This window comes from Porites lutea, chromosome 4 (genome assembly GCF_958299795.1).
Source record: "Porites lutea chromosome 4, jaPorLute2.1, whole genome shotgun sequence".
NCBI lineage: Eukaryota > Metazoa > Cnidaria > Anthozoa > Scleractinia > Poritidae > Porites > Porites lutea.
The window spans coordinates 37,141,696-37,160,884 of NC_133204.1; the positions used below are offsets into that span (position 1 = coordinate 37,141,696).

The 19,189-nt window shown below is 38.3% G+C and overlaps 1 pseudogene; it reads right to left on the reverse strand.

Annotated features, from left to right (window-relative positions):
• The window catches only part of LOC140934614 (scavenger receptor cysteine-rich type 1 protein M130-like), a 43,890-nt pseudogene that overhangs the window by 13,047 nt on the left and 11,654 nt on the right, over positions 1-19,189 (reverse strand).

Consider the following 19,189-nt stretch of genomic DNA (forward strand, 5'->3'; position numbering starts at 1 on the left):
CAAACAAGCTCTTGTGGCTTTTTTGTTTGTTTTTGTCTTTTTCTTTAGATGAAATTGCATTTCTAGTATTCTAAGAAATGAATTAAAACGATTTGCTTCGGGCTATCCTTCGCGAAAAAAAATCTTTTAAACTGACGCGTGCACCGACCATATATGGAGAGCATGGTATAATAGCTCATATACCATAATGCACCTATCAATGTAAACCCCGTTGGGGGGAAGTGCGGGCAAGGGGTGGGGATTTGACAAATTTTAAAATTTTTTGATCATATTCCCCAGGGTGGGATACGAAAGGTCAATCAAAAGTGTCAAAAAAGCCCCCACCCCAGGGGAAAAATCTAAACAAACAATACTATAATACTATATAAAACGAATAAAAGAACATTTCAAAAGTACGTTCTTACTACTTTTATTTAAGGTTAACGTTAGTTCTGTTAAATTACTCGCTGCAATTAAGTATTTTCTCTCTCCACTAGCATCTCTTATTTTGAACAACATAATCGCTCCAGGAAGATTGACCGTGCTATTATATTATTGAAACGTAAGATGCTTTTATACCATCTGCTCAACATGTCGGAACAGGTCGGATCAGTGACCCGTAAAAAATCCTCTGACTTTCATGGTAGAATTCGATTTCAATCGAGGTTTACAATCAGATGGGAACTTGAAGATAAAAACTTTCTCAAAATAGAAATTATCTGTTTAGATGACAGTGTAAAGTATCAGATTATGGCGATTAAAACAAATGAAAACTTCCTAACTTTTCTCCAACAGCTTCTGAATTGATACCAGGCTTCTATCGGTCAAAGTCAAATGTCTCGACCCCGGGGTCGCTTCGCACGATCAAAAGCCCGACAGGGGGATAGCCTCAAGCATCAAATCCCCTCCCCTTGCCCGCACTCCCCCCTCACGGGATTTACATTGATAGGTGCATAACGGCTAAGCCAATCAAAATGCTAGAAATGCATTATCCAATGATTCAGTTTTTAATAAATATATATATTATATAGATTTATCCAAGGCTAAAAGTGAAGCGTCCATTTCAAAACTTTTTTAAAATTACTTAAAACCAAAAAAATTGAAATGAATAAGCTTCAACCTATGCAAATCCAGAAGTTTATACTTATCTGATTTTAAAACAAAAAGACAATGAAAACTATAGTGAAATTCGATCACAATAACAGTCTTGGAAAGGAATTCTTCCCCATACGTGTGCATCACTAACCCCCCACCACACTGAGAGCTGATAGCCCATAAAATTTAATGTCGTTTAATAAAGGCTTCTTGTCATTCAGCTGCATTCAGGCGACAGTGTTTATGTTTATTGGTCAATCTTTCCGTCTCAAAGGTATTCTACCCAAATGGTAAATTAGGCCGATTTTTGTGTTTAGCCGAGAATACGTTTTCTTTGCAATACTCGACCGACAAACCGTTACGTGTAAACTACACTTTATCACAATATCTGTTACTCAGTAACAGTAACTGTTTAAGTTGTACTTTATTTATTTATTTTTTTCTACCGAAAAGGAAGGTTGATAACTTATTTAACATTTCCCGCTATGAATACAGGGTGTCCCAAAAGTTCGTTTCTCTACTTTATAAGTCTGTATTCCAGTACGATTGGATTTGATAAGCAAATCATTTCAACAGAAGTTGTGTCTTTCAATATAATTCACTATTTTCATACTTGTTGTGCCTCCTTTTGACTCAAATATTCGATTTGTGCACTTCCACGCTAAAGGTGCGCGTGCGCAAGTATATTTTCCAGCCACATATTTTTTGTATTTCATAGCCCGAGCTGCGCGCTCGAACTCCTTCCTTGTTTTTTGTGAATATCACGAAAGATAAACCCCATTAACACAAAAACGTTCAGCTGCGTGAGACCATAAGCCTGTATACTTCGATTTACTGGCTTATCTGTTGTAGAAATTGTTAAAAAACCGGAAAATCCGAAAGTTGGGTGGTAGAATGATCATGGAGAAATGAAGGTTATGACGGCAAGAAACTAAGGGGGAGACCAAAAGCCCTGAATAAGGCAGCTAAAATAGTTTTAAAGAAGGCTAGATACAAAATAGGAGATTCGACAAGGAAGCTCAGTCTCACATAGTTAGCAAGCCAAATAGAAGGGTCATGAAAAGCTGTTTAAAATGTTTAAAATTAGAGGCCCCTGAGATGGCAAAGAAACCTCTGCTTAGCCTGCCAATTAACGCCCAGCTTGTTTCAAATTTGTAAAGAATTACAAAAGCCTTACTGTGGAAGGGGGGTCGGGATGATTATCTTTTTTGGATAAATGCCCAAAATATATTTTTTTCAGCTGCCTAAACTAAACAAATTTTGTTTGGGGGTTGAACTGGATCCTGCGCACCAGGTGATAAAAAAGCTCAAAATGGATCATTTGTGGGTTATCACGCTGTATCCCACTTCATGCCGCAACGGCTACAGAATGTGATAAAAAAACAAAAAGGGCATGCCAGTTACTGAAATTCTGAATACATATACTTGATAGAGAAATAAACATCTCCTAGAAATTTCATGTAAAAATATATATTTTTGATCAAAAGTTATAGTGCATGAAATCAGAGGAACGAACTTTTGGGACACCCTGTAATCACAATTTTGCAGTCTACACAAACCAGCCTTAGCGCGTTGTTTATTTCTTGCGGCTAAATGTGTGCTAGACGTAAACTACAGAAAAGTCACAAGGCTGTCGGTAGAATAATCGACATATGTACTTTCTTTTCGGCGAGACTGATGGAAAAATATGATAGTGAATGTGTAAACACAGGCACAAATCACACTCCATACTTAAACCATTTCCAGACATTTCATTCACGCGTCATTCTGACTCGGCAGTCCTCGAAAGGAAAAAAAAACTGCACAAAACCTTGCAAAATTATGACCGACAATCAAAACATGAATAAAACTACAATGAAAGATGTACAACTACAACACTTTTTATTCAAGAGAGCAAGTTGAATGTCTGAAATGTTTCCGAAAACCTTGTTTTTCTTTGTGTTTGTTTGTTCGTTTTTTTTTTAATAGATGAACGAGTCTCGAAGCGAGACTTTCGGTAATTATCCTTACTTTTTACCGGCAACTACTACAACTGGGTTTCCCGTAAGACCTTTCTCTTTCCATTTGCAACCAGAAAATTAATTTAAGCTTGTGCATATTTTTAAAAGATTAACGCGAGGCCATTGACATCGTCTTTCTGTCTCAAATCTGTAGTAGTCATGTCATGACATGAAATAATTACGCTTGACTTTACGACAAAAATAAAACGAGACAAAAACTGTAACAATTACCATATACTGAGTATTTTTACCTCCACTCCCAGAGTCTGTCCGACAGTCGGGAGTTCAAACGTGACGTCACAGCTAAATTTTCTGAGATCGATAGGTTACCATTTTCTATACGTATAGGGTTCCGCTGCGCGCGCTTCAATATAATTAGACTGTAGTAAAAGATGCACACCAAGTAGGAGAAGAAAATACTGAAAATCTAGCGTTTAAGTTTTCGTTTTTAAGTTATAGCCATCAACTGACTGCAACCTTGCAATTGCTATTGCTTTAAAATATCACATAATCTTAATTTTCACAGCATTAAATTTTGTGATTATATTGTTCTTGAAATTGCGAAAAAATAGTGTGTTACTCAGTAAAAAAAGGAACAGCGAAGGGCAAATTGAAAACTGGGAAAAAACAGAAAATGGATAATAGGGCTAAGGTTCAAGTTTGCTTTTATTTCTGGTCACCGTACGTGCTTGTTTCCCGAACATCCAGGATTATCTTATACTTTTCTCACCTTCTTCAGTCATTTTGTCTGTGCATCCAACATTTGTACAATATGTAGACGACGAATACTGGTAGAAATCCCGAGCACATTGTTCCAAGGATGTTTCACTACCAAAACATGTGAAGTAAGTGAACCACATTGGGACATCAGAGGAACAAAAAATTCTGTATCCTGAAAGCGAGGCTGAATGATATCCCAGCTGTCTGCACGCGACTGTGGCGTCTTTAATGTCCCATTCTGATGCATAACCCCTAGCATAAACTGAACCCCACGTTCCAGCGTAATGAACCTCTATTCGTCCCATATTTGATGAGTGTGACCCGCGTAGCCTAATCTGCATTACTGAAATATTTTGTGGATAGAAGAGGCTTGAATTAGAGCAATAACACATGGAATGTTTACATGGGCTGTTCACGTCAGGAGTACAATAACCGGCATTTGCAATGGATTAAAATAGGCCTTTTCCGAGTTTCCCCGGGCCTTTCCATCAAAACGAGGTTTAGTGCTTAGTCTTTGATATGGAAATAGTTTTTTATTCTCAAACAAATAAAACTCATTTTCACAAGAAAGGTTGTGCAATTGGCCTCATTTTGAAAATGAATGTTCTTGGAACTCAGAAGTGGCCTATTGAGCAAACTTAAAAAATTTTGCAAAATGCTGAGGGTAACGCTTTTAAAAAGCCTCGTTGGATCAAATTTAGTGACATTCATTAAACGCTAATTAATTAACTCCTTTTGAATTTATAAAATTATTTAAAAAATAATGATTATATAATGCAGTGTAACGATTAGAAAGTGAGACGTCGGCATAACTGTGTGTGACTATACATTAAGTGAAACTTTGTATTACCGTTAGGGGATGACGAGTCCTTACAAATGACACTGGCGGTGTAGGCTCTATACAGAAATTCAGTTTTATTTCCAAGCCCATCATGAACACATTCCATAACATTTGACTCACTTCCAGTGCATCGAAGATTTGTTACCCACACTGGACCGCTGACCAGACCATAAACACCGTTCTTTAAAGCCACTTCCGCTCCAGCTGAGTAACCAAGCTGACGACAAACTACCGTGGCGTCATTTATATCCCAGTTGCTGCTACTGATTGTTCCCCAGACTCCTGCATAAAACACTTCAACTCGGCCAGCGTAAGGTAAGGTGGATCCTTGAAGGCGAATCAGATTATCTACGAAAATGGGATTAAATTTTTTTTTGGTGTGTTGTCCATACCCATATCACACCGGTAATGAACGAACAAACTTTTTTTAAGGGTTAGAGCTTAGAAGTCTCTAACTGTTTTAATATTAAACCGAGTGCTCTAGAGGAAAAGGTTGCTTTTTTATTTATTTTTTTTCTAATCGTCAACGAAAAAGGAAAAGAGCTGAAAAAGACCGACCGCCTCATCGCGTAAAGAGGGCGTTTTGTTTGTTTGTTTGTTTGTTTTTTCGGGTGAAATGATGTTGATATGAGAAGGAAAGAAATTAGGGTAGATAAGGTATACACATACTGACCATTTACCGGTCGTCAGCTTAAATGAGCGTAGTGGCATCTTGTTTTGGTGGTGGACGTCCATCTGGTATTTAGCGTTGGTTTCTCATTTGAAGTTTACAGCTTATCTCTTTGGAAATGGGGCGACAAAACATAAACTTTTGTCATTAAATAATCGCGGAATTCGCCTTTTTTGGTAGAAGGAAGTCTATTTTTAATTGGCTGCTTAAATCTCCTGCTGATATGTTTCGTTCAGGAAACGTATAGCACCCCAGAGGTGGGAATTTCAATACAGAATTTTAAATTGTATAATCTTTACAAACGAGAAACGTAATTTAATTGGTGTAGTAGAATCGCCAAACTGCGCTTTCTGTCAAGAAGAAGCGGAATCCGTCGGGCATTTACTCTTCTCCTGCAGGATATCTTCTGACTTTTTGAAACATGTCTTGTCCTGGCTAAGAGATAATGGTCCTCATGTTGGGACAATTAATGAGTCAGATGTGATATTTGGAATGTTTGATATTGTAGAAGACTATATTCTAATTAATTATATTTTGTGAATTGGTAAATATTATATCTAAGTGAAATTTCAAAATAGCGTACCTTCAATTAGAGGTTTTATTGCTAGGGCAAGACGTGTCTTCAATATCGAGCTCCATATTGCCAGGGAGAAAAATAAACTTCTTTTCCATTTTCTAAAGTGGGAGAAGCTAACTAATGCACTTAATAGTAGTTATAATTCATTCAAAATATTTCCCCGATTCTGATTGGCTAAAAGCACGCGCATAATTCACCATAACTAGTTCCTGATGGCTAAATTTGGAAGAATTTTGTGTTTAGCAAGGAAATGACGTCAAAGATGCAGTGTTTTAGCAGGTTAATGCACCGTTAACCGAGAAGACCTGGGGAGGAAGTTGAGTTGTTTTGGTTGTGGAAACAAAAATGGCGGACATTTCACTCGTTTCAAGAGTAAGAACTAGGCGAAATAATAGCTAAAAACATGGCAAGAACAGCAAGAAGAGAACTCGAATCGCGACATCTGCTATTTTGAGAACATTTGCGGAGCTGAACAACCTTAAACGTGCACTATCGAAGGTGAACTTAATGTCGATGGAGGTAAGCATGTTTTAGCTTTATTTTTAAACTAGGAATTGTTTTGAATGGATAATAAAACAATTATTGAATTCGGCTTTCGTATCATATGAAGAATTATGGAGATCTCGTGGGGTGTTATCCGCACCCTCCTCGATTCTCCATAATTCTTCAAATGATACTCAGCCTCATTCATTCCAATTTCTTCCTTAGCAGTTTGGTATCTTTATTGTTGTTGTTGTAGTTTTTTTGGCCTTTTTTCGTTGCTATTGTTATCATTTTTCTTTTTTCTCTTTGGTTAGTATTTATTTAAGTGGAATTGTATAATTTATTTAATTAATGATTATTCTTAAATAACATTGTAAAACTTGTCTTTAATTCAATAAAAAATGTTAAAAAAAACTTCAAAAGGGGAAAAATAAAGCTTTTCCTCCCCCATCCCCTCCATGCCATGTTGTGGCTCTGATCGAGCTACTTATAGAAAACAACAAACACCCCAACTTTGAACAATGGGGAGGGGGAAGGGGTGTGGATTTTTTTGTTCCTGGAAGTTACCCTATTTGAGTGAAATGTCTCAACAATTTTGTCGCCGATTGTAGATTTGGATGAAAAAAGGGCAGAAATAAACGAAAAACAAGGCTTTTGAATCCCTCCTTTACTTTTTAGAACAAAATAGAGTGGTTTCCAGGCCCCGATTTTGCCACTAGGGACCTCACGTCAGGGCAGAACACTCTTCTACGACCAGGATAAGATTGACTCGCCAAGAAATATATTTCGGCAATCACTGGCAAAGAAATCAATTTGGGAGATGGGTTAGGGTGGAGTTGAAAACTGAGCAAGGTTTTTGTTGTTGTTGTTGTCCGCTTTACAGCAATCAGCCTTTGAGCTTTCAGAAATTCGCAGGGCGCAGGACATTTGAATTTTAAAGGAAACTAAAGTAGAAAATCGAAATTATCAATGACCAGATAACTTAGATAAGTCCTGTGTTTATAAAAATTGCTTACCATTGTTATCAGGTTGTAAATTAAAAGTCTTGCAAATCACTCCCACTTCATGACCTGGCTAAAGATCGCTGTCGACCCAGTCTTGGTATGTACATCGTTGTAAAGTTTTCTCTGTACCTAGACACCGTACACCTGACATCAAAACCGGTCCTGAACCCTCTCCAAAAGCTGAGTACCTCACAGCGGTAATGGCTTCTGGGAAACCGAGCTGCCTGCACACAATGTCAGCTTCCTTTTTACGCCAGTAATAAGGATAATTATCAATGACACGTCCCCAGACTCCATGTGAAAACACTTCGACGCGACCAGCAAAGGTTGAGTTATGGCCAGTCAGTCGAACGTACGTTTCTAAACATCAGAATCACTTCATATCACTTAAAAACGGTTACGATCGCTATAAGCATAATGCTCGTATCAAATGTTAATAGTAGGGTATGGATGTTTTACTTTTTTTTTTTTAGAATCTCTGACGTCATAGCCTTAAGTCTTAATGTTATAAATAAAATGCGGTAGAATCTCAATAAAATAAGGTCATGTGCTATATTATGGTGGTTTAACAAGTTTGACAGGTTAACTTGAGCGATGATGTAACATGTCCTTATTTGGCGCGCAAATCGTAGGAGGAGGAGGAGGAAGGAAAGACTAGAAATGCGGGGGTGGTTGGTGAAAGGAAAAAAAAGCTTTGAGGGGAGCGTAATAATTAAATTGTGGGTAAGCAGGAAGGGGGAGGGGTATTTAAAAAATTGTGTTTTGTGCTAGAAAGATCTATTTTGCCCTCGCCGTCGTTAATATGTATAATTACCTCGTGTAAACAGTAACTGCAACAATTTGTTGTCTGCAATGGACAATGAAGGCGGCAGGATATAGAGCTTGAAAATAGCCCACTTTCAATATATTAAAATTCTAACATGACTCCGAGGCTTTCTGGTCATTTTTCTATATTTGGTTTGGTTTTCTTTGTGCTCAAGTCTTTGCTGTGTATTGCGTGACAATGGGTTGTAAAAAATTTGCAATTTTGTCCCTAAAGCCTAGGAGTCATGTTAGAGTTTTAATATATCGAAAGTGGGCTATTACGTTACGGCTCGGTGATTTTAAGTGAAATAAGTACAAGATCCCTTAACCACCTAAAAATAGCCTATCTTAGACCTTAACTTACTGAGATTCCACCTCTTTTTATTTGTAAGATAAAGAAAAAAGCATGACGTCATTGGCATTTATATATTCTATCGAAAGTTAATGAAAATCCACCGCAATAAAGGAGTAAAACATCCCTACTATACTACTACAAGAGAGAATATCATTTTGTCTTGAAAGGGTCTTCAAAGAGTCATTAACCATACAACTGTAAATACTGTTTAATATGTAATACCTGAATCTTATAAAAAGGTTAATTCTACTACGATCAAGTTATTAGGCTGTTCAAACTGGCCAAGGTCTAAAGGTTGATTTCCACTGACGCGGATTTGGCTACCACGTTAACGCACGTAAATTTTAATCACGTAAATAAAATAGAGGCAAGACATAAAGTGTTGAGATCAAACGTGAAGTTGGGCGAGTTTCTACTTTTATGCTTACGTGCGACCTCTTGTACACTGCCCTCTATCTTTATTTGCGAACTTAAATTTTACGCACGTACTCACGTAAAAATTATAGTTGAAATCAACCCCTAAGGGCTGTCCGTATATCTGATTTTAAGCTAGTTTCCTAGTGGTGGCAGGTCTGACTACCGATAGAACATTAGCCATTAAATTAATTATTATTTTTTCGACCTTTCCCGTTGAAAACAGTAAAATGAAAGCGTTAGAACCCCAACGCTTTTATTTCTCCTTAAATGGAATAGGGGACTGTGCAATAATCATCAGGAGGAAGGGCTGAATTGAGCCTTACATACAGCATTATTACGTTGTGCCCCTGCTAACAAAGGCACGCTAGCTCTAACCCCCGTCCTGGTCATTAAAAAAATTATAACCAACCCCTCTACTTACATTTACACGAATTCACCAGTGACGGATTCAGACCTTCAGATAAGGAGGGGGCGGTGATCTAGACCCTGAGATGGGGGGTGGACGGTCTCCAAAAATTTTTTTCAGCCTATCGGGCCTCATTTTGGTCTAAAAATAAGGGGGGCAGACCCCCGAGCCCCACCCCTGGATCCGCCAATGTTCACTCGTTTTATTCAGTGATATTGCTCGACGAAGCCGAATAGTCCGATTGCGCATCGTCCCCTGAGTTGTCCTGTGCATCACTGGATTACAGCTCCCAGTCATCTGCGTGCCTACCTTTGATTTATGCAGGGGCACCCAATGACTGTTTTCTGTAAAATATCTGTCCGGAGAAGCAAAAATTGCTTATAATTTTCTATTGTTTGAGGAAAGCTAAAAATTTCTATATGACTGTTTCATTCATGTACAATTTTTGAAGCTTATCTTATAAATTCCCTACGTTTTTTCGCATTTTACTACCCAGATTAAGCTATTTTTTCGTAGTAAAAGAAAACCTAAAAGTTCGGATTCGAAAATGCGGTGCGCTGCGACTTTCGTAAAGCTTTAAATCGCGTCTAAAATTTTCGGGAAAGTAATACCGGAGCCCTTGTAATTTCGAAAAGACTCAAGTTTCCCTAGGATGACCGAACAGATATAAGTTTTTTAACGCTGCTTAAAATACATTTTTAGAGATCCAAAAGTACGCTGAATAGCCTAAAAAGCGTTTTCAATGCATTTAGGGGGAAACCGTCGTTGGCTGCCCCTGTTTATGGTGAGCCGTGAGAATATGAATACGCCGACTATGACCAGCATCACGATTTGTCAGAAGGAAATCTAGGAAAAGATCTGTAAGTTAAAAGTGAAGACAGCTACGGGGCCAGATGGCGTATCTACGTGTCTTTTAAAGTATGCGATATATGTCTATTACCCCATCTCTCACGAGCATGTTTAAACAGAGTTTTGATCGAAGCCTGCAAGCCACCAGACCAGTGGAAAATAGCTAGAGTTAGTGCAGCGTTAAAAAAGGACGAGAGGAAGACAGAAGATGTTGCAGACCACTGTCTATACTCAGTATACCAAGTAAATTAATGGAATCCTGCGTCGCAAGTAATATTACTAATCACGTGGTTACGCAGAATTTACTCGATAACAGGCAATGGGCTTATAGGAAGGGAAAGTCAACAGAACAGCTTTTAATACATCTAACTGAGAGGTGGAGAGAAGCAGTAGAAAGAAAGCTTTTTGTGGGAATACTGTTTGTGGATTTCACTAAAGCTTTCTACACAGTGTCGCACAATATATTACAACAAAAGCTGAACGAATTTGGAATCAGAGGAGATATCTGGCTGTGATTAAAGAACTGCCTTACAGACCGAAGACAATTCGTCAGAATCAACCCGACTCGGATACTCACATTATAACTCAAGGAGTACCGCAAGAATCGGTCCTCGGACCCACGTTATTCTCGTTCTTCACAAACGAACTCCCAAAATCACTACGCTCTGTGGAAACTTATCTGTAGGCAGACAACACAACAATATACTGTATCGCAGAAACGATGGATTTGCTAACAAACTCACTAAACAATGTTCTAGCTGAACTCCAGGAATAGTGCGACAGAAGTTCGATGGTACCACACCCAGAAAAATGTAAAGCAATGATCATGCAGCGTAAATCAACATTTACTGGCCTTATCCGAGCTCTTCGTCTTGGCAACAACATCATAAAACGGACAACCTCAGAAAGACTCCTCGAAGTAGAAGTTGACAACAAGTTGTCCTGGTCAGATCATGCTGCAAATGTAGCGAAGTCCTTCGCATTCAAGTTAAGTCTATTCCGACGCATGCCACTCCTCCCTCAGAAGCAATTAGAAGATTTTTACACAAAATTGATACTGCCATCAGTTACATACGGTCTGACAGTGTGGGGATCGTGCAACAAGACGCACCTAAACAACCTGGAGAAACTCCATGCAAGGGCTTGACAGATTGTATATGGGTTGCCATGGGACACTAGCGCTGAAGATGTCTTAAGGCGAACTGGATAGGACAGTCTGGAAACAATGTACAAACTGCGATTAACGGAGTTTGTCTTCAAGTTTTTAAAACGCTACACCTTCAAGGAATTTAATGATTTGTTTTTACAGAGGAATTCAGGCCGCAGAAGAAATGAGAACATGATAGCCGTGATAGATTATTTAATAAAAACGGTATTAATGACTGAAATTATTCTTAAGTAGCGTCAGAATGCTGCTTAATATCATATTTTGATGCTAGGAAATTTTGGTGTATTTTCGTTCTTGCGATCTTGAAAACTAACCTGTTTTCTCACCACCTGTATAAGTGCAACTTCGTTCAAAATTTGGACTTTTAGCGCTTTTTTGTATATCTCTGAAACGACTCGAACGAATTTTTTAAAAATCTCTTCACATAATCTTCATAATGTATATAATAACGTCTGAAACTTTCATTAAGATTGATTCACTGCAACACCTTGCCAAAAAGAAAACTAGATACCACTACCCTCCTTTTAAGAGGAACTCACATGTTCCGGGCCCTCCTTTAGGCTTCTACGATTTCACGAGGTGCCTCCCCCTCTGGTTTTACAACCCCGGTTCCTTATAATCACTGCACGGTCCCGCCCTAACTAAAAGGCTGTGAAATTTTTGTCCAAAGTAACATTCAAAACTAGAGTATTAAAAATATTTAACAATTATTCTTTGAAATCGAGGTGAATAGTGGCTAAATATTTACCGAGTCTCGAAAGCGGAGAGGTAAATATTCCCAAAGCCACTATTCACCGAGATTGAAAGAATAATTGTTTTAGTATATACAAACGAAGTGATCTCAACAAAATCAGAGAGGAAACGATTAACAGTGTGTCCATGAGAGAACCAGGCAGGAGGTGATAATGCTCAAATCACGGATTTCGCTCAAACTTGGCACAATTGATGGGTGTGGTGAGATATTAACCTCGACAAAAAATAAGGTCGCAATATTGAATTCGCTGGGATTTACAGGGACCCCCTAAAAACGACAAAATTTACTCATTTTTGCATAATTAATTAGCTGACTTTGGTTTGGCTGTTCAACAAGAAGAAAAGACAACTTCAAATCTAATCAACTTAATCATCTTCTATGTTTATCAAACTTAATGCTCAGTAATTTATTTTTACTCTCTAATTCGATCTATTCCTATTATTTAGCCTAAAGTCAGGACATCTTCTCACTGTTTTGACCAAACCCTAAATTTAAGGTATTTTAGTGGCTAACATCTCCCATGAGCAACAACCTGTGTACTTAATTCTCACATATTCTTTGAAAGACATCTTTAAGGTTATCAAATCAATCATAAAATATTTGGCCATCTCATACTTTATCAATAATGACGTATTATGTACATCTGACTTGACGCTTATTTGTCATTTGACCAAAATTGGAAGAAACGTAACATTCGTTTTTTTAAACAAAAATAGCACAAAGTTGGCAAGAAGTCACAAATCAGATACGTCATTATCGATACTAATAGCAGAATTGTTAGAACGTGTCACCTGAGGCATGTTTTCTGTGTTATTTATGGACGTTTGGATGGATATTTTATGGAACGCTTGAGTAAACACAAGGAGCAAAAGAGTTAGTTCAAAACTTCGATCGGTCCAACTTGTAGGTGAAACAAGACCCAACAAGGATAAAAGATAGTGAATAAATGTTAAAAACACAACTCTCAGGTGCTTTAGTCCATATTTGCTGCTCCAGTTTCGTCTGGTCCTTTGTGGCGTTATTTCGTCACGAGGTAATGAAATCGAAATATCTTGAAACATTGCAGAATTAAAAGTGTCGGCTTTTCACCGAACATTCGAAGTCTTTGAAATAAGTTGTAGTCAGAACGAACAAAATCATTCTCAAAGGACAAGAAGGATCACTGACAATCCGTCTATATCTACAGAAAACAACCACCTGCTCGAACACCCTCCATCTTTGACCTTAGACTCTGCCAAAAAGATGGAATCTGTGACGCCGGACTACCGGACTCCGGAATGCGGAATACGCTATCATTGTTGTACGCGCCAATATCCTGTTATAACTGGTGTGTTGAAAATAGGTTGTGAAAGTCGTGTTACTTGAAATTTTGAGTTTATTCGACGTTGGCATTAATTACCATGATAATAATGGTCCATAATAGCCCTTTTTGTAGTCAGACCGTGCCGTGCAGTTTTTAGACAATTAATGACTTGCCACTGGGTATAATTACTTACTTACTTGTATTTTAATCCTCGTAGTCTTACAACTATACAGGTTGGTATCTGTATCTGGGTATATTATTGACTACAAAAATATAATAATAACCGTTTATAAACGTGTTGAGGAAAAACTTCTGAGGAATACAAAAGACCCAAAAGGGGGCACTAATACATTGCAAAAAAAGTCGGTTAGACTTCTTTGGTTATAAGGAAAGCGTAAAAGAACAGTTTCTTGAACACAGACTAATACACTATATTCACTTCTCATTTAAGCTGTCATTTGCGGATTCATACAGTAGATTAAGTTCTCTTAACGGACACTCTCGTATATAGCGAATAGCTCTACTTACGACTGCCATCACAAAATCCCGTTTCAACTCCCACACAAACTCTGGATTTTTACATTCCCGTAGGCGGCCGAGGACACTTAAAGGGTTTACCGGCGAATTAGATGTTGGCTTTGATTTAAAGCTCTCCTAAGCAGACACTCGAAAGAAATCTTATCCGCCTCTGAATGTTGTTGTTGTTGTTTTTTTTTTCATATCATGTCCACAGTCATATGGCTGTTTGTCACTGTTACGAATCATTGTTATATATCCGTTTCAGAGTTACCGTTTTTTCACATACTCGTCCGGTTACACTTCAAAATACAAACTGAATTGTATGCTTTTACCTAAATTACAACAAGGCAAGAATATCAGCGTAACCATACCCTAAAAAACAGTTTTTTGCTATTACCAGTGTTAATTTGTAGCTGGGAGGAGCTTCCGTAAGCGGCTATCTAACCTTTACACCACTTTTAAAGTGGCTGAATTCCACTTGCATAACTATGCTGCATATGAGATTCATTCTTGTAAGCGGCCAGATCCAGTTAAGGACACCTTTTTCTCGACTCGAGGGCGCCCTCGTAAGAGAGCTTCCACTGTATTACAATTTTAGGATTTCTCTTACATTTTAACAAATTTTCGCTTAACGAGGCACAGTCGAACCTAGGTGCGACTACCCAACTTAAGTGACCACTTCCCAATAAGCGATCACTTATTCAACACACCAAATATATTATCAAGTCAAAGCGCTTGTAGTTGGAATCTCCTATAAACGAACACATCCACATCCAGTAAGCGCCCGCGACCACTTTTTACGATGACAGTCTGATTGAGAATTTTCCATGATGCAATGGTCTGATCTCTGCGTTCCCTGTATGTCCTAAGCTACTCGGAGTATGAGAGAACTTTAGAAACAAATTAGATTTATCTATAGTATATTGTAACTTAAAAATTGCATGCAGTACCTTCACTCCAAAAAGTAGATGTGTCCGCACTTTTCCTCGTTAAAGACCTCCTGCAGTTCGACTCTCGTAAAACCCAAATTTTCCTTGGGCAACCCCATGGGCATTATGTACTGGGTGTCTTCCGACCACGCACGGACCGGAACATCAAATGTCTGTAACTTAATTGTTGTGTCTGTCCATAATTCAACATCTGCCTGCCTCAGCACGGCACACGGCTGGGCACTAGACTGGTTTTGGTGCCCAAGAGTACGCAAAAAGGCCCTTCCGAGATCGATGTCTAGGATGAGAAAATTGACCTTACCTGGGTAGGGTGAGAAATTTGAAATCGAAGTATTCCAGTTGAAGTATCTCTCGGAGGGAATGTGGGAAGGGTGTTAAACATATGGAAGCGGTTGTTTGAGAATCTAACTCAATGTGAAAGTGTGGCGTATTTTGAATTCTACTTGTGAACATTAGTGCCACAGTTAGGCTTTATAAGACCCCCAAAAGACCGTGCGACATAAAAAAATTCACTGTTTATGACAGTCAAATCAGGTGCCAGCATGGTAGGGCATTTGTACGTAATTTGGACACTCCCGCGGGGAGAAGGGACTCCAGTATGAAAAAAAAATGGAATTCTCGTCGCAAGCCAATCTGGACGGGTCTCACACTTTATTTGTCTCTTTGAACTGGTCTGCACCAACATCCGGCTTCGCTTCGCTACTATTTCACGTGCAACTAAAATAGAAAAAATAGTTCTTTCCAAAACACGAAGACAAAACGACTTCTATCTCCGAGTTTGAGAAGACATGGGATCATTTATAATCATGGTCTGAATAAAGTTGCCAATAGATTTGGAATTCTAAATTATTTATCAGCATAAAATAACAATAAAATAATCTCAGAGAATGTCGGAAAGTCATTTTGTTCACTGAACTCTGGCTCCTGGCTCCTGGCTCCTGGTTCCTGACTCCCGATACGATGTTTCCGTATGGTGGCAACCGCTGCTTAAAAATGCGGGCTCCATTTAATGTCAAAGATATCGGACGTTTGCAACATGTGAATTGAGCTAGAACAGTGGCAGAAATAATTCTTTCAATGGGTTAAGAATCGGCTTTCTACCTTTCGTATTGTTTTGTCCTAAAACAACTTGATTTGGATTTTGGTGCGTAAACTGACGGCTAAGGAATTTTAGTCGTACAGCGAGTCACGACGCTGAACTACGCTGAACTGAACATCGAAGGTGGCATGAAGAACAAATCAAAGCGGGCACAAACTAGTAGTTGAGGCATCTAAGAGATACGTATATGGATTTTATTGATCTTTTATATTGTTTTTAGGGCGAAATTGTTAAAGTAAGTAGAACTGTGAATTAAATTTGTATGTTGTTTTTACTTGAAAAGATCGCGTATATAGCTATCAAAAATCATCGTTAGCGTTTCTTGCACAACCATTTATGATGATTTTACCCTTATTAATGTTAAATCATTGTCTGATGAGTTTTTTTGTTCGATTTCTCCTCATTCAAAGGCAAACACACGAATATTGTGAGGGCCTGAATTTTGATGAAATATGCAAAAGTCGTTCAGTCACATGAACAGTTTATGTCAACACATGGAAGAAAGTGAATTGCCAAATTTTTTATGATCTTTTTCTCAACTTAAGTGATGGCTTTAACTACTCATGCACAAGTTATAAAGATAAGCGGTTGCTCATCAGAGATATTTGGGAATAAAATACCCTAATTTTACGTCTTACTCAAAGCTTGGAAATGATGACCCAACTTAAGGGGGCTAAGAGGGGGGAAATCGAATCGGCGACTTTAAACAGTTTATTGTGCTTAAAGTCTTATGATGTCAGATTATCTCTCAGTGCATTTAAGTTCCAGGTGGCTTTTCTGTTTGTTGCACTGGTATCGTAAAGTTAGCTAATTAATTATGCATAAACGGGCAAAATGGCGATTTTTACACGCGGACACCGGATCTCCCAGGGAATTTAAGAGCGGTTGTCAGAGAAAACTGGGCAAAATGTTAAAAATGTCAACGGAAGGGGGTCAACAGAATAAGCTCATACTAACATCATAGATAGGTTAGGTGGAGTAATGGGCAAATATAATAAACATAGGTTCTTCACTGCTCTTGTATTAGAGATACGAGCATCACTTTATTTGACCCCCTCGGACGCCATTTTCGTAAGCAAATTTTGACCATTTTCTGAAGCTCACAAACTCCTCAAAATTAAACGAGCGAAGTTCATTTTTTGTATGCGATACAACACAACACAGGACTATCTTCGAAAACCATAAACATTGTTAAGTAGCTACGGGCAAGACTAAAACTTTCTCATTTTACCTGACCTAAACTCAGTGTCTGCAAGCGAATGAAAAATCGGTCGTTTTTGAATCGATCTGTAGCGCACAACTAAAAGGATAATAAAACTCTGACAGCCAAATTGCGGTCTACAATCATCCACGTTATCAAAACACTAATAATCATTTTGGCTCGTGGGAAAAGGAAGAAATTAGAAAACTCACATTTGTTATAGGTACCAACCTTTTTCTTGGAAATAGGCCGATCCCTTCTTGTTTGTTTTAAGTCCTCTTCATGATTTTTTTCCCCTATTTCGCTGTCAGCTATGGTCAGCAGGTAGAGGAAATATCAGAAAGTTCGAAATACTGTCACTGTAACATCTTGGAACGGCAAAAAGTGCTAAACCATGGGATAAAACTAGAAAATAACAAAGCGACGCCATCTTGAAAGTTCAGTACTCGGGAGGGACTGGCACTAGTAGTTGACAAGACGACAAATAATAAGGTAAGAGACAGAAACAAACGACTCAGTGAATAAATGCACAATTCTTATACAAATCACAAACAAACCCTTATAAGCTACTTGCTCCAATATTACTTCTCTGTTTACTACATTGGGTTCGTTCACTTCTGGGTTGTCATTTTTTGCGGAGTGAATGGCGTGGAGAATATAATGGGCTATTAACCTGGGACTTCTCTTTCTGTTTGGGAGGCGAAAAAGAAAAATAAGAACTCCTGATCGCAGGTTAATGGGTGATTAACTCGACGTATTTCATCCGCTCTTCATTTTGAGTTATCCCGTGAATGTGGATAACATTCACCTTATAGCTTACTGGGAATCAATTGACCTCGTTTCATAGCTTGCGCAGGAGCCCTTTTTCAGGTCTGTAGGTTTTGCGGTCTGGTTTGTGGGACTTATAAGGTATTCAAAATTCGCGCCAAAGTTGTTCTAAAAATAAACTTGTTAGTTAAAACGCCGTGAAACGTCTACATAGAAGCAGCTGGCTCCAGGTTATGGGCTCCTGCGTGACGCAAATAATTGGGAGCTGCAATCCAGATATTCACAAGATGATTCAGAACATGAGGAGCCGCATAAAGTCCCTTTACTAATTATCTTGAGTGACGGTTGCTATGCTCAATTTCCTGTTATAATTTTACCTCCGATCTCGTGTATGTTAGCAGGGGTCGGACTAGCTGTCATCGATAGTGATCTTCACAGAGGCGATGAAACAATTCTAAATTTCGCAACTGTCTGTTAATATGATTAAAACAATACAAGGCGGGGTAAATACATGCAAATAAAGTCGAGCACGGTCTTTTAAACTATTCTCCGGATCGGATCAGCCCGATCAAGCCATCATTGTATGGAGTATATTAAAATCATTTCTCTTAGAAGCGATTGGTATTTGGAAGAACATTTAAAAAGATCGGACAGGTTAGGAGAATTCAAACTTCTCTTCTGAAAACCGGAGATGGCCAGCCTTCCTTCTTCACATATTGGTTCAAATGCGAGGCCAATTCAGCCTTAGATCAGTAGGTTTACCTTGCGACTCATTAATTCTGGTTTGTATAATGACTTGATTAATCGTAAGACTCCTTGAAGGTAAGCACATTGTTCGATTTTTTTCCTTTTATTTATTTATTTCTTGCTTCGAACATATCCGCGCCAAAACCTCCTAAATGCCCGCCAAATTAATGTGGCGTTCCCGGGAGTGATCGTACAGCTCGTGTTTCGGAGAAACAGGCCCAGCACAACTTCCACTGGAGGCAATTTTGTGTTTCAAAAAGTACCCTAATAAAGAAGTCGAAAAGCTCTGACTATTTTTTTTTTTTTGTATTTTATTTATTTATTTTCTTTTTACAGGTATAGTACAAACAACATACAGATCGAAACATACAAACATTACAAAATTTACAACAACTACCTTAATTACAAAAAGACAAAAAAAGAAAATAGAATAAATAAATAAAAAGCTACGCTGCACTACACTACAAGGCTTACATAACT